A 12,910-nucleotide genomic window follows, 5' to 3' on the forward strand; every position below is an offset into this window, starting at 1 on the left:
GTCGAAGTTTTGAAGAAAATTGGTAGCTAGGTCGACACAGAGTACACCCATTGTAGTCCTGGTAGAGATTACGGTATTGGTGGGCCACCAGAAGGGCAGACCCACTGCAGTCCTTGTAGAAATAATGGTATTGTTGAGTCATCAAAGGTGTAGACCCACTTCAGTCTTTGTAGAGATATCCAGCAGCCATCTGTTGCGACTTTGCAGGTGCACAATCACCATCAAAGAGTCTTGCGGAGAATATAGCAAGTCCATCAACCACCACTTGCGCACCCACAAAGTTTTTGGAATTGTCCTTAGAACCAGCAATGCTGTTAACCAGTCCCTTTCTGAATTATCAACACATGTGCAAAACACTAACAGTCCCTACTTCTCACATATTATCCATATACTATGACCAACAGAAATGTGTGCAGTGAAATGATACTTAATTTGAAGAACTGGTGTCTATACAATTATAAATTTAAAACATAAAAATACAATTACAAAGGCATAAAATACATCATTAAAGAACATAACAATGCAGATAACATTTGTAGTAAAACGGGCTTTACAAAAGAATAGAAATAAACATATACATCAATGTTACAGGAATTATGACATAAGTAAATACATAAAAGATCGGAATAATTATTGAAACATCAACTTCACACATGAGCATTAAAACAGAACAGAATAAATAATGTCTAAACATCTTTACAAAGAAAGTAACATATTATCAGAAAAATTCTACAACGGCAATCTTATTATCTAAACACATAAAGACAGGACAAACACAGATTCACATAGCGTAATAACACAAAATACAGGACAGGGTTTGTTTTCAGTGTGACATTTGGTACTGCAGTCCAACCCAAAACGTCATTCTGTAGATCTTTCGTCTTATCTCAACATTTGTTTCCACCAAAAATGTCCTATCCAAGCATGCTTTCTGTATTTTGTTCACGTCATCTTTCAAAAATAGTTTTCCTCCACTGTACACAACTTTTTTTGGCCAAATCATTTTCTTATAGCTTCTCAATGCATTTCTTCCAATTCATCACACTTCGTTCTCTTATATAGCCTACCCCATCTTAAGCTAACTTAAATCTACTGAGCTCAGATGCTAAACTAAGGGACGAGGCAATGCAGCAGCACAAAACAATTAATACAAACTTCGATGAAAAAAATGGAAGTTGTCAAAGCAACCAGCAATATTACAACTAATATAAGGCAATGCACAGCAAACAAGAAAAATAAATCCGTAGTAAAACTGTCTTAACAGAGTAATACAAAGTCAAATTCAGTAACATTATGCCTGGCAAACAGCAGCAGCAAATGCAATAACTTATATCTAAACTTGACAAAGCTGAAGCAGAAAAAATATTACAGTAAAAATGTTAAATACCTATGTCACATCTTAACACTAGAGTGATGCATCACGAGAACATACGCTAGCAGATAAGTTACCAAATCGTAAAAAAATTATTTTTGCAATTCCTGTGAAGGGAAATGTCTATTTGTGCTCTCTTTTCTAAGAAAGTACATCATAAAATGATTCTTTACTGGGTCTGTAGACAGAAAATAGTGATATTAGTACATTTATTAAATTTTATTTTAACCAACGCTGGAGTGCAGATAGAAACTGGATATTAAACAAAATGAGCAATCTCTCAGCTAGAAAGACAACAGATATTTCATTTCAGTAAATATCATAAATTAAGAGCTTCACAGTGTAATCATATGTTTTCAAGTTTGGGCGTGTCGTATATGCGATGCTTTCTACAAAGGAATGTCAATAGCGAGACTAATGGCTTTTTTTCTTTTATTTTTTTTTAGTTGTGCCTCTGAAAGGCACACACTAACGACTTTTTCTCAAGGCACATCTGGACGCTCACAACGCATTACGTCACGGTCACTTACCTTTCATACCGAAATATTTACGACAGCAGTTTCCGCTACAGTGACAGTCTCATATAAAAATATTTTCACAGGTTGAGAATTTGCGTTACAAATATGTAGAAACAAAATCCTGTAAATATAAGTGACCAAAAAATTTTCGTCGACATTGTAATACATTAACGCATTTACATACATTTCATAACTCTTAAAGTACGATTCTTGGTTTCCAATAACCTTTTTCACTAACCAGAGTCCCTAACCACTACTCATTATTCCTTACCTTATTCGTCGACACTTCTTCAATATTTCATCATAACAGATACGTAGCATAATCAAATAACTCATATAGCATCAGCTTATTGAACATAAACATACCGCAACAGCATAATACACATAGTCATCGTAATAATAACATCATAACACCTCAGTCAAATTCTCATAATCGTCGTAGCTGTCTCCAATAATTTCAAAAGTTAAAAAAATTCTCTGCTCATGTCTAAAGTGTCATCTACCTCAAACGTACTTTAAAAATCATGATCCCATACCAAATACATCATTCAAAGCTCTCATAGTATCACAACGGATCCGAAAAAATATGAACATTCCATAAGTAAAGACGAAATACAATTTAATAAGTCTGAAGTTATCCAACTGTGTAATTACGTAAACATCTGTCACTGATGTAGTAAAATAAATATTTGTCTCTCTCAGTTAAATGATCACATAGCTGTGTAATTCTGTGTTAGAGAAATATGGTAACAATGTGTAAAGTTGTATAAGCAAATACCATATTACCTAGGACTCCTTGTGCTTGCCACACACATGGTACACAAAGTAAGCGTGTACCCCCTTGAGGATTAATGTAATTATATCCTCAGGTGTTACAGATTACAGCAATGGAATGAAATGTGTCACGGAAAACCTTTGTATCATTTTACTTTAAATATCTTTAAAAATAAATGTTTTAAGTGCAAAACTAATCACTCAAATACGTGTACTGTAGCGCTAAACTGTGCGTCTTGTTGTAAGATAATCTTTGTGGAAGTGTCGTAGTTATCGTCCTCCGAAAGCTAAGTTCTGCAGAAGTCAATGTACTTACCTCATGATAAACAAAAGTGAATTGCTTTGCGTATAGATATCGTAGTTACTACGCTTATTGCTGTGATGAAGTAAGTACTGTACTGTAACGTATTGTTGTGCTACAGAAAAGGCTGTCTCATTGTAGCTATACCACAAAGTACTACTAAAACATGTTTTCCTTTCCAGAACAATTAAGAAAAACTGTGCAGATATAAAACAGATACACCGCAAAAGCACAATGTAAATTGTGTCACACATTAGTAGCGTCGTGATATAATCGTGTAGCTATCAAAGAAACCAAATGCTAAGTCATCTTTAATCTCACAGAAGGTACTATAAATAAAGAATGTCTTTTCAACTAAACCAAAATGTTGCCTTAAAACCTCATTAACAGTATATGTTCTAAGTATGTAAGCCTTATAGTCGTTACGTAATCGTCCAACTAACAAACAAGAATGTACAAATAACAACACTGTGTCGTATGTTCACTATAACAATGCATTCGTAATTTCTGTTTAAAAATGTTCCCTAGGTTCTAGACTGGATAGTTAACTTCAAAACATTGTTGCATGTTAACAGTTTCTCAGTGTGACAAAGCATACTAGAAATGTGAAGTGAAATGTTTTATGGCAAAGACAAAGTTAAAAAGCAGATTATATTTCAATAAACGGTTTTACATGTGAAATGCGGTGTAAACCTTTACTCTTCCTAGTACGCACAGAGTTTCAACTTCAACGAAATTATCATGTGGTATACGTCGGATTCTGTAAGGTCCATTGTAAACTAGAAAGAATTTGTGACTCAAGTGTTTCTTCTTATGTGACAATGAATGAGCTTTAATGAGAACTATCGACCAATATATAATTTCTTTGCATTTGCTTTACCGTGTAATTTTCTCCTTTTGTCTGCAGCAGAATTTATATTTTTAATAGCCAAATCAATTATGTCTTTGTGTCGAAGATTACGTGTATTTGGAAAAGGTACAAGCTCTCTGATTCTGTTCGGTGGTTCTTTATTCTTCAGTGCAAGAACAGGTAGTGAAGCAGTGGAGTCATGAGGCATTTCATTCAGCACGTTTTGAAGTAAATGTAAATATCTGTTCCAATGCTGATGTTTTCTATGACAATAAAGTCTGCAAAACTTATTGATTTCTTTCATAATCCGTTTAGACGGGTTACAATGTGGTTGGTACAGTGAAATAAAAACAGGTTTTATGGTTCCGCAGCATGCGTGACGAAACAGCATATCTGAATTGCGGTCCGTTATCTGAAATGACTTTACTAACGTGTCCAACTTCACGTAAGAAATTTTTAACAAAGGCGTTGGATACAGACCGTCCAGTGGCTTTACGTAACGGAGTGAAAGAAACAAATTTTGAAGTAAGTTCAAAAGCGACTAGAACGTACGCAAATCCATTAGATGTTCTAACAAGCGGTCCCAAGAGATCAACAGCAGCAAATTCTTTTAATTTAGAAGGAATGATAGGAAATAATGGAGCACGATGCGAGACAGTAGATGGTTTCGCCTTTTGACAAAGTTTACAAATAGACAAGACTCTTCGAATTCTCTTTTCCATATTGTTAAAATAACAAGTCGTTCGAAGAATATGATAACATTTTCGTGGACCAAAATGTGCATAGCTGAAATGAATGTACCAAATGAGCTTATTAACGAAATCGTCTGGAATGCAAAGTACCCATAGCTTGTCATCAACAGTACAGCGTTTGAACAGTATGTTGTTCGTAACCAGATAATAATGCCGATTCTGTATGTGTGTCTTTTCATGCCATTTCCAAATCGGATCTTTATCTTGTTCATGAGCAATGTCCTTTAAAGATGTGGTGATGAAGTATTCAAAGGCGACTTTCTGAATGTAAAGAATACTGAAATTTTTATCGAGGTTGCTTTCTGTCTTACTTTTCTCGAGCCCAGCCGGTGCGCTTGACAGTGCATTCGCAACAATGTTCTCCTTGCCGGGAATGTAGACTATTGTGAAGTGGAATTCTTGCAGAAACAATGCCCAACGTTTTAACCTGTCATGATTTAATTTTGAAGACATAAGAAATTGTAATGCACGATGATGACTGTATACTTCTACGTCCTTAACATACAGAAAGAAACGGAATTTGTTAAATGCCCAAACGATAGCTAAAGCTTCTAATCCAGTAACGGAATAATTTTTTTCAGATTTTGTTAGCACTCGGCTAGCAAAAGCAATGGTTTTCTGAACAGTAATGTCACTTTCTGTTGCTTCTTGAAATAAATGGGCACCAAGACCGGCTTTAGAAGAATCTGTGCTAAGGCAAAAATCTTGTAAGAGATCTGGATGAGCTAGTATTGGCGCGTTACGTGGCGATTCTTTCAAAGAATTTAATTCCAAGTGTGCTTGTTCGTCCCAGTTCCAAACAGTATTTTTTTCCAGTGAGAGAACAAAGTTTTGGTGTAACTAGAATTTGCATATTCAGAAAACGACGGTAAAAATTTACGAGACCTAGAAAACTGCGGACTTTTTTTTTGTGGATGGAACTGGAATGGCTCTGATTGCTTCTAACTTTTCAGGATCCGGCTGAATGCCTTCAGAAGAAATAATATGTCCCAAAAACCTCACCTTTGACCTACCGAATTCAGACTTTTCCAAGTTAACTGTAATTCCAGATTCTGCAAAAATACGTAACAAACTGTTGAGGATGCGATTATGTTGTTCCCATGAGGCTTCTGCTATTAGAATATCATCCACATATAAGGTGATGTGACGTTTTAAGAAATCAGGTAATATTGAATTTAGCCTACGAATGAATGATGCCGAAGAAATATTCAAACCAGAAGGATGTTTCCGAAACTGATAACAAACGCCGAAACAAAGGAAAGCTGTGTATTTTCTACAATCTGGATGAAGTTCGATTTGATAAAAGCTGGATCTGAGATCAATGGAGGACAACACTTTTACACCATTAAAATTTTGAAGAAGATCTTCCAACGTTTGCGGCCTGTCTGTTTCAGGAATAATGATAGTTTTGATTTGTCTCGAATCTAAGACAAGCCTGATCGATCCATTTTTCTTCTCAACAACATGTAATGGATTGTTGTATGAGCTTACTGCAGGCTCAATAATGCCCTCGTCAAGCATAGATTGTATTTCTGTTCTAACACGGTCCCTATAATGTGCTGGAATTACGTATGGTCTAACACAAAATTTAGTATGCCCACGAACACGAAATTGGTACTGAAATCCCTTGATTGTTCCTGTTTTGTGAGTAAAAACTGTGGAATGTGCTTGTAAAATCTCAAAAAGGTCCTGCCTATCAGTGTCATTACAATTATCAATTGTTTGAATTTTATTCTGAATTAACTCATTAGTTTCAAATATGCCGTCGATATCATCCCTGTCAGTACTTGCAGAGTGATTGTTAGTGTCTAGTTCCGTAGAAAATTCCGAACTGTTGTCTAACAGAAGGTAAAGCCGATTGATTACCTCGTCATGGTTTGAGAGCCAATCTTCAAATTTCAAAGCTATTGGCTTACCTTCTTTCTCTAAACTTATTTGAGCATTGTGAAAGTTTAAGATTGCTTTGTATTCATTGAAAAAGTCTACTCCCAATATAATTTCCGTCGACAACAATGGAACAATAAGAAAGTTCATAGAGAAGCTGTGGCTCTGACAAGAGAATTCTAAGTTGGTTTGTTGGCGTACATCTACACTTTTCACAAAGATTGCACCTTGTAATTTAATCTTACGTAACGGAAGTGTGGGGCAATCGTTCGATTTGTTGCATTTGCTAAAGGCTGTTTCACTAATTACTGAAATGGGACTGCCAGAGTCAAGTACTGACGTAAAGTTTACGTCATTTACTGTAATGTGAATCACAGGATATGCAATGTTGTTATGTTTTACGTCGTGTTCCTGGAGTAAGATGTCCCTAATGTCGTCCATTTTTACGTAATTGCATCTTAAGTTATTCTGTCTCCCTTGATAATAATTATTTTGGTTTCCATATTGCCTGTTTCTCTGATTGTCTCTGTGATAGTCATTACCGCGGAGAGGTGATCTTTCCCTGTAATTATTACTACTCTGCCAACGGTTGTCATACGGTTGGTGTCTGTTTTGGTCACGATTTACGTTGTACGAATAGCCTTGTCGTGTATTATTTCTGTCATCGCGGAATTGTGACAGGTGTGACCTGTAATTGTTGTGCTCCTGTTTTCGCGTTCCGCGATTGCCAATGTCAATTTCCAGTTCTGGTAACAGTCCCTGAAAAGCCTCAATGTCGTCTTTGCATCGTCCTGCTAAAATAATATGTCGTAAATATTCAGGATGTGTTTTGAGGGGCTGTACGGGTTTGAAAGATACTGATTCTTATGTCTTCAAAATATTACACAAGACTGGAAAATTCACATTGTTCGAAGTGTTTCATCATAATGATGCTATGTTTTACTCGGTCTTGTGTAGCTTGAGACCAGTATGCTGAGAGGAAGGCATGATAAAATTCTCCTTCACTGTGACAATCGTGAATGACCGATCGCATTCTTACAGCTGGTTCATGCTCTAAGTAGCCACACATAAATTCTAATCTGTGCTCTAATAACCAGTTGGGGGGGAAACAATGAGAGAATTGATGAAGTCATGCATGTGGATGAATGTCGTTGTCAGAATTCTTAAATGTTTTGAATTTACGTGTAGCAATGAACAGGTTAGACTGGCAATGGCAAGGAAAGCGTTTCTGAAGAAGAGAAATTTGTTAACATCGAGTATAGATTTAAGTGTCAGGAAGTCATTTCTGAAAGTATTTGTGTGGGGTGTAGCCATGTATGGAAGTGAAACATGGACGATAACTAGTTTGGACAAGAAGAGAATAGAAGCTTTCGAAATGTGGTGCTACAGAAGAATGCTGAAGATTAGATGGGTAGATCACATAACTAATGAGGAAGTATTGAATAGGATTGGGGAGAAGAGAAGTTTGTGGCACAACTTGACCAGAAGAAGGGATCGGTTGGTAGGACATGTTCTGAGGCATCAAGGGATCACCAATTTAGTATTAGAGGGCAGGGTGGAGGGTAAAAATGGTAAAGGGAGACCAAGAGATGACTACACTAAGCAGATTCAGAAGGATGTAGGTTGCAGTAGGTACTGGGAGATGAAGAAGCTTGCACAAGATAGAGTAGCATGGAGAGCTGCATCAAACCAGTCTCAGGACTGAAGACCATAACAACAACAATGAACAGCTTATAGTCAAAATCATCATGTCGGCGAGTCGCATGTCGGTCATTGTTACGTCGTTTCGGCGGTTCCATCTCAAAATTCGGTGTACCTTGCCAATTTCTTTCATAATTTACGAAGTGCCCTGTGCTATTATTTTGTGGCTGTTCCGTATTTCTATGTCCCTCTTCCCGTGTTGGAGCGCGAGTGTCCTCTGTAGTATGTAATTCATGTATTTCCTGTGTCAACTGATCTTGTACTTCCAGGATTTCTCTTTTGTACTGTGTGTTGATTTGATTTTGATTCTGTTTGAATTTTCTAATTTGTTCATACTGTTCAGTGTCAGTGAAGGCTACAGGTTTTGTGTCATTCAGATCATCATCTACCTTTGTAGATAAGTTAGTGAACTGATCTGAAAGTTCGGCTACTTTATCCGATAGTGAAATTATTTCCTCTATGTGTTTTTCTGAACCAAGTTTCAGAGTGTCCATTTGTGTTGAAATCGTATCTACTGTGTCCTCTAAGTTTTCCTGAGTTTTGCAAGTTGTGTAACCGAATCGATAGATGCAACTGAGTCCATTTTAGCTTGCAAGGTCTCATGATTTTCATGAACAATAGTTTGTAGTTCTTTTATGGCTGCTTCGTGATTCTGTAATGCATTTTCATGCCGCGAAAAAATAGGTTGAAAATGCTCACAAATTTGTGTTTTTACATCATTACAGACTTTTTGGTATTTCGATTCAATGTTATGTAACTCATTAGTTAAATCTTCATGTGTTTGTTCAAGCGTGGTGTCTAACTTTTGAAGCTTTTGTCCCATTTGTTGCATTAATTGTAATAACAATGCATTGGTGTCTGAAACATGTTCCTCAGTGCTATTCGGCAGTGCATTTTAACCGGCAATATTCGCATTTTGAAAAGCAGAAAATGTGTCTTGACTTATTTGAGAAAACGGTGAGGACGCAAAACCTGAATGTACAGTATTTCCAAGATTGTGTCCTGTCGTTTCGGATTCCTGACGCGAGTTGTTGCCGACCATTCGATCGATAATGCTTCCCTGTTCACTAATTGTTTCACTGCCTACACCATTATTTGCAACCCGCTCCATTTCCCTATGCACAGTTACCAAATTACTACTCTGAACATTAGTTAATTCAGTACATCGTGGCACTAACACACTGCTTTCGTCTTCACTGTCATTTCTCAGTTTACTTTGGAGCCTAGTATTACGTTTTTCACGCGCCATAATTGTCACAATATTTCGCACGATAACACAGAAAAGCACAATTTGAAGATCAAAAATAAGAAAACACATTAACATAGCACTGAAAATAATATCTAGTTAATTGCAAGCACAGCTGCGAAATACTTCGTGCAAAACTACAAGCATGCCACAACTGTTTTACTGTACAACAATGAAAGACTGCAACTACAGAGGAAATTCTCTCTACAATTACGCGCTAGCAATAAACAAAAGCTACATAATTACATAAACTACAAGAAAAAATCAGAAGATTCCCGTGAGGTATTCTCGGCTAAGGCTCGTCATATGAAACGTGCCCTTAGAAAAATTAATGAATTACTGTGCTGATAAGTTACAAGAAGCCCATTATAATTATCCTGGCTGTTATGCCTTGGTCGGTTGGTGAATTCTGTGGTGAGTCCCAACGTTTCGTCTCCGACTGCGGGAGACATCTTCAAGGGGGTCCGTAGCACGATGGAAGGTCCAACACACCCATTGGCTCGCTCAGCCAGCGGGTGTGTTGAACCTTCCATCGAGCTACGGACCTCCTTGAAGATGTCTCCCGCAGTCGGAGACGAAACGTTGGGAATCACCACAGAATTCATCAACCGACCACGGCATAACAGTCAGGATAATTATAATGGACATGATATTTCCGGCCGTGAAAGTCTACATTTTAGTATCGTTACAAGAAGGTCAAGATCGATACAGAGCCCTAGAAGAGTTAGATGTATTGCCTTTGAAAAAATTAAAAAAAAACCACTTGAACACAAGTAGATCAAAATATTTTACAAGTCTTCCTAAACAGTTTAAGAGAGTAAATGCCCCGCATCAAAACAACTAGGTCGCGGTGAAGGCAGTCAGGATTACAACAAATGTAAAAACAGTTACAGCAATCAGGCGATTAAGGGCTTAAATGTTTGGTTGCTTGAAAACAGTATATATAGCGAGTCTGTATGTGTGTCTATTGTAAATTAAACTTGCAATATAATTTATCTTGGTAAAATTTAGTAACCGTCTGATGGCTTGTAACCTTCCTACTTGCACAATTTTGAGGTTTGATTTCGGAAGGGGGGGGGGGGCAGGCAAGAGCAAATTTAACGAGGAAAGACATTAAGAAGATCCCGGGGACATAGGGTCACAATAAGCAAAGTAACTTAAGTGACTGATAATCCGCAACCGTAACTCGGCATGGAATAGCGGTCCCAATGAGCCTCCAGTACCGGCCTCCGCCCTGAACCGCGCAGTCGGCCGCCTGCTGAGGCACACCGCAACAGCTTGTCGGCCGGTCGGACAACCAGGAGCTGGGCCAGCACACAATATGGATAACTAGCCCAGTCTGCAAACTTGTAACCTGGTATTAGTGCTACTTCTACATATACAGTAACCACATAAAACACAAGAATAATTCACCACTTGAACCTTTTACAAATTTGTTACCTCTTTTTATTACATACGCTGAAATAAGATTATAACACTGAAGTCAAAGAAATAATCAGAGATAACTGTAATAAAATCGTTATTCGTCTCCAGAACTCTAAAAATATATCTGTGTATATATGTACTGACAAACATTTAAACAAGAGTAAAAGAAGTCTTCACGGGTTGTCAGCCGAATAGCGTCGACTCGTTGCAACGTTTCGATGGAATGTGACTCCATCATTTTCAGGCGAAGTGTCGGGATATCGTCGGTCGCGGACTGATATCTCTGCTGGACCGCTGTCCGCTTCTCGACGCTCGCCAATTACACTCCCGCGGAATCGCCCGATGCCCCTGGAGCGGCCGGTGGTGGTGGTGTATGTGTGTGTGGGAAGGGGGGGGGGGGTATGTGTAGGGTTCGAGTCCCGGCGTCCGTCTCTGTCTGCTCCGTCCGTGGCCCTTGGTGGAAAGGAACGTTCTTCTCTGATTTTCCTGATTGCAGGCTCCCAGGCTGTGCTGTCGCGGTTGAAAAATGTTCAAATGTGTGTGAAATCTTATGGGACTTAAATGCAAAGGTCATCAGTCACTAAGCTTACACACTACTTAAACTAAATTATCCTAAGGGCAACCACACACACCCATGCCCGAGGGAGGACTCGAACCTCTGCAGGGATCAGCCGCACAGTCGATGACTGCAGCGCCTCAGACCGCGCGGCTAATCCCGCGCGGCTGTCGCGGTTGATGTAACCGTATTTCTAATGACTCTTTGATTACTGAGTCCCAAAACCCGTTTGTACTGCATATTTTCTTTGTGTTCTCGAAATCGTAGGTGTGCTTCTCGTCAATACTATCTTCCGCCACAGCAGATTTGTTGGTCTGACCCCAGCGTACTTGCCTGATGTGTTCATTGCGGCGCTGTGAGATGCAACGCTGCGTCTGCTCTTTGTATTGCATGCCACATTCGCATCCGATCTTGTATACATCTTGTGCAGTCAGACCTAGTGGATCCTTGGTTGAACCGAGAAGGTCTTTGATTTTTCTCGCTTCGCGGAAAACGGTCTTCACTTTAAGTTTCTTGAGAATTCTCGCGATCTTGGCCATCGGAGGACCCGCGTGTGGCTAGAACGCATAGTCCATTGCTTCGTCTTCATCCGGTCTCTCTTCTCTCTTCTTGTGGTCGATCTTCAGAGCTCTTCTTATTTGGGTCTCACTGTATTCATTTTTCTTGAAGGTGTCCTTGAGGTATTGCAATCCTCCTGGCAACTTGTCTTATCGCAGATGGACCTGGCCCTGTGCATTATGGTGTTGAGTACAGAATTCTGTACAAGGTAGTGGCGGCTGTTGGCATTAAGAAAGAGGTCCGTGTGTGTTTTTTTCTGTACACTGCGTGTCCTAGCGGGCCGTCCATGTTTCTTGTGATCAGGATATTCAGAAAGGGTAAGCTTCTGTTCTCTTCTATCTCCAATGTAAATTTGATAGTTCCATGTATATCATTGGTGTTGACTGCTCATTAAAAAATTTCACTAGATATGATACTGCACCCAACATAGGGAATTCTTCAACCGTCCACAGTGTCGTCACATTACAGCCGTCTCTCTGTGTAGTTAGGGCTAACCTGCACCCCACTCGATGACTAATGTAGTTCTAAAACAAAAACAAATAACTCGGCGCGATAATTGCTCTGCCTGTCCCAGTAGGTCTCCTGTTACTTGGACCCTTTCACAGACCCACCAGAAAACAATACCACAAGCAACTCAAGCAACACTAAAACCGGTTACTGTTCAGCTACAAGGACGCATTGCAAGTAATCAGGGGCGCACAGAACCCAGAAGCGTCCAAAAGATACAGTACACTGGAAAGGTCTTGTCGGGGTAAAAAATTCAAGCAGGTGGCAAATTGCGAAGACTCAGGTTGTTACAGGAACGCAATATGTGAAATTAGTTTCCTACACAGTAAAATCTGGACATTTCGCTTCCTTACGGTGCAACTGGATAATGCTAAGAGAACTGGTCAAATTATTAGTAATGTAGATTAAAGCAACAGCAAAATAATCGGAGTTGTTTTCCCTTATTACTTACGAAAGAAAGACGTGT

This window comes from Schistocerca gregaria, chromosome 1 (assembly GCF_023897955.1).
Source record: "Schistocerca gregaria isolate iqSchGreg1 chromosome 1, iqSchGreg1.2, whole genome shotgun sequence".
In the NCBI taxonomy this organism is placed as follows: Eukaryota; Metazoa; Arthropoda; class Insecta; order Orthoptera; family Acrididae; genus Schistocerca; species Schistocerca gregaria.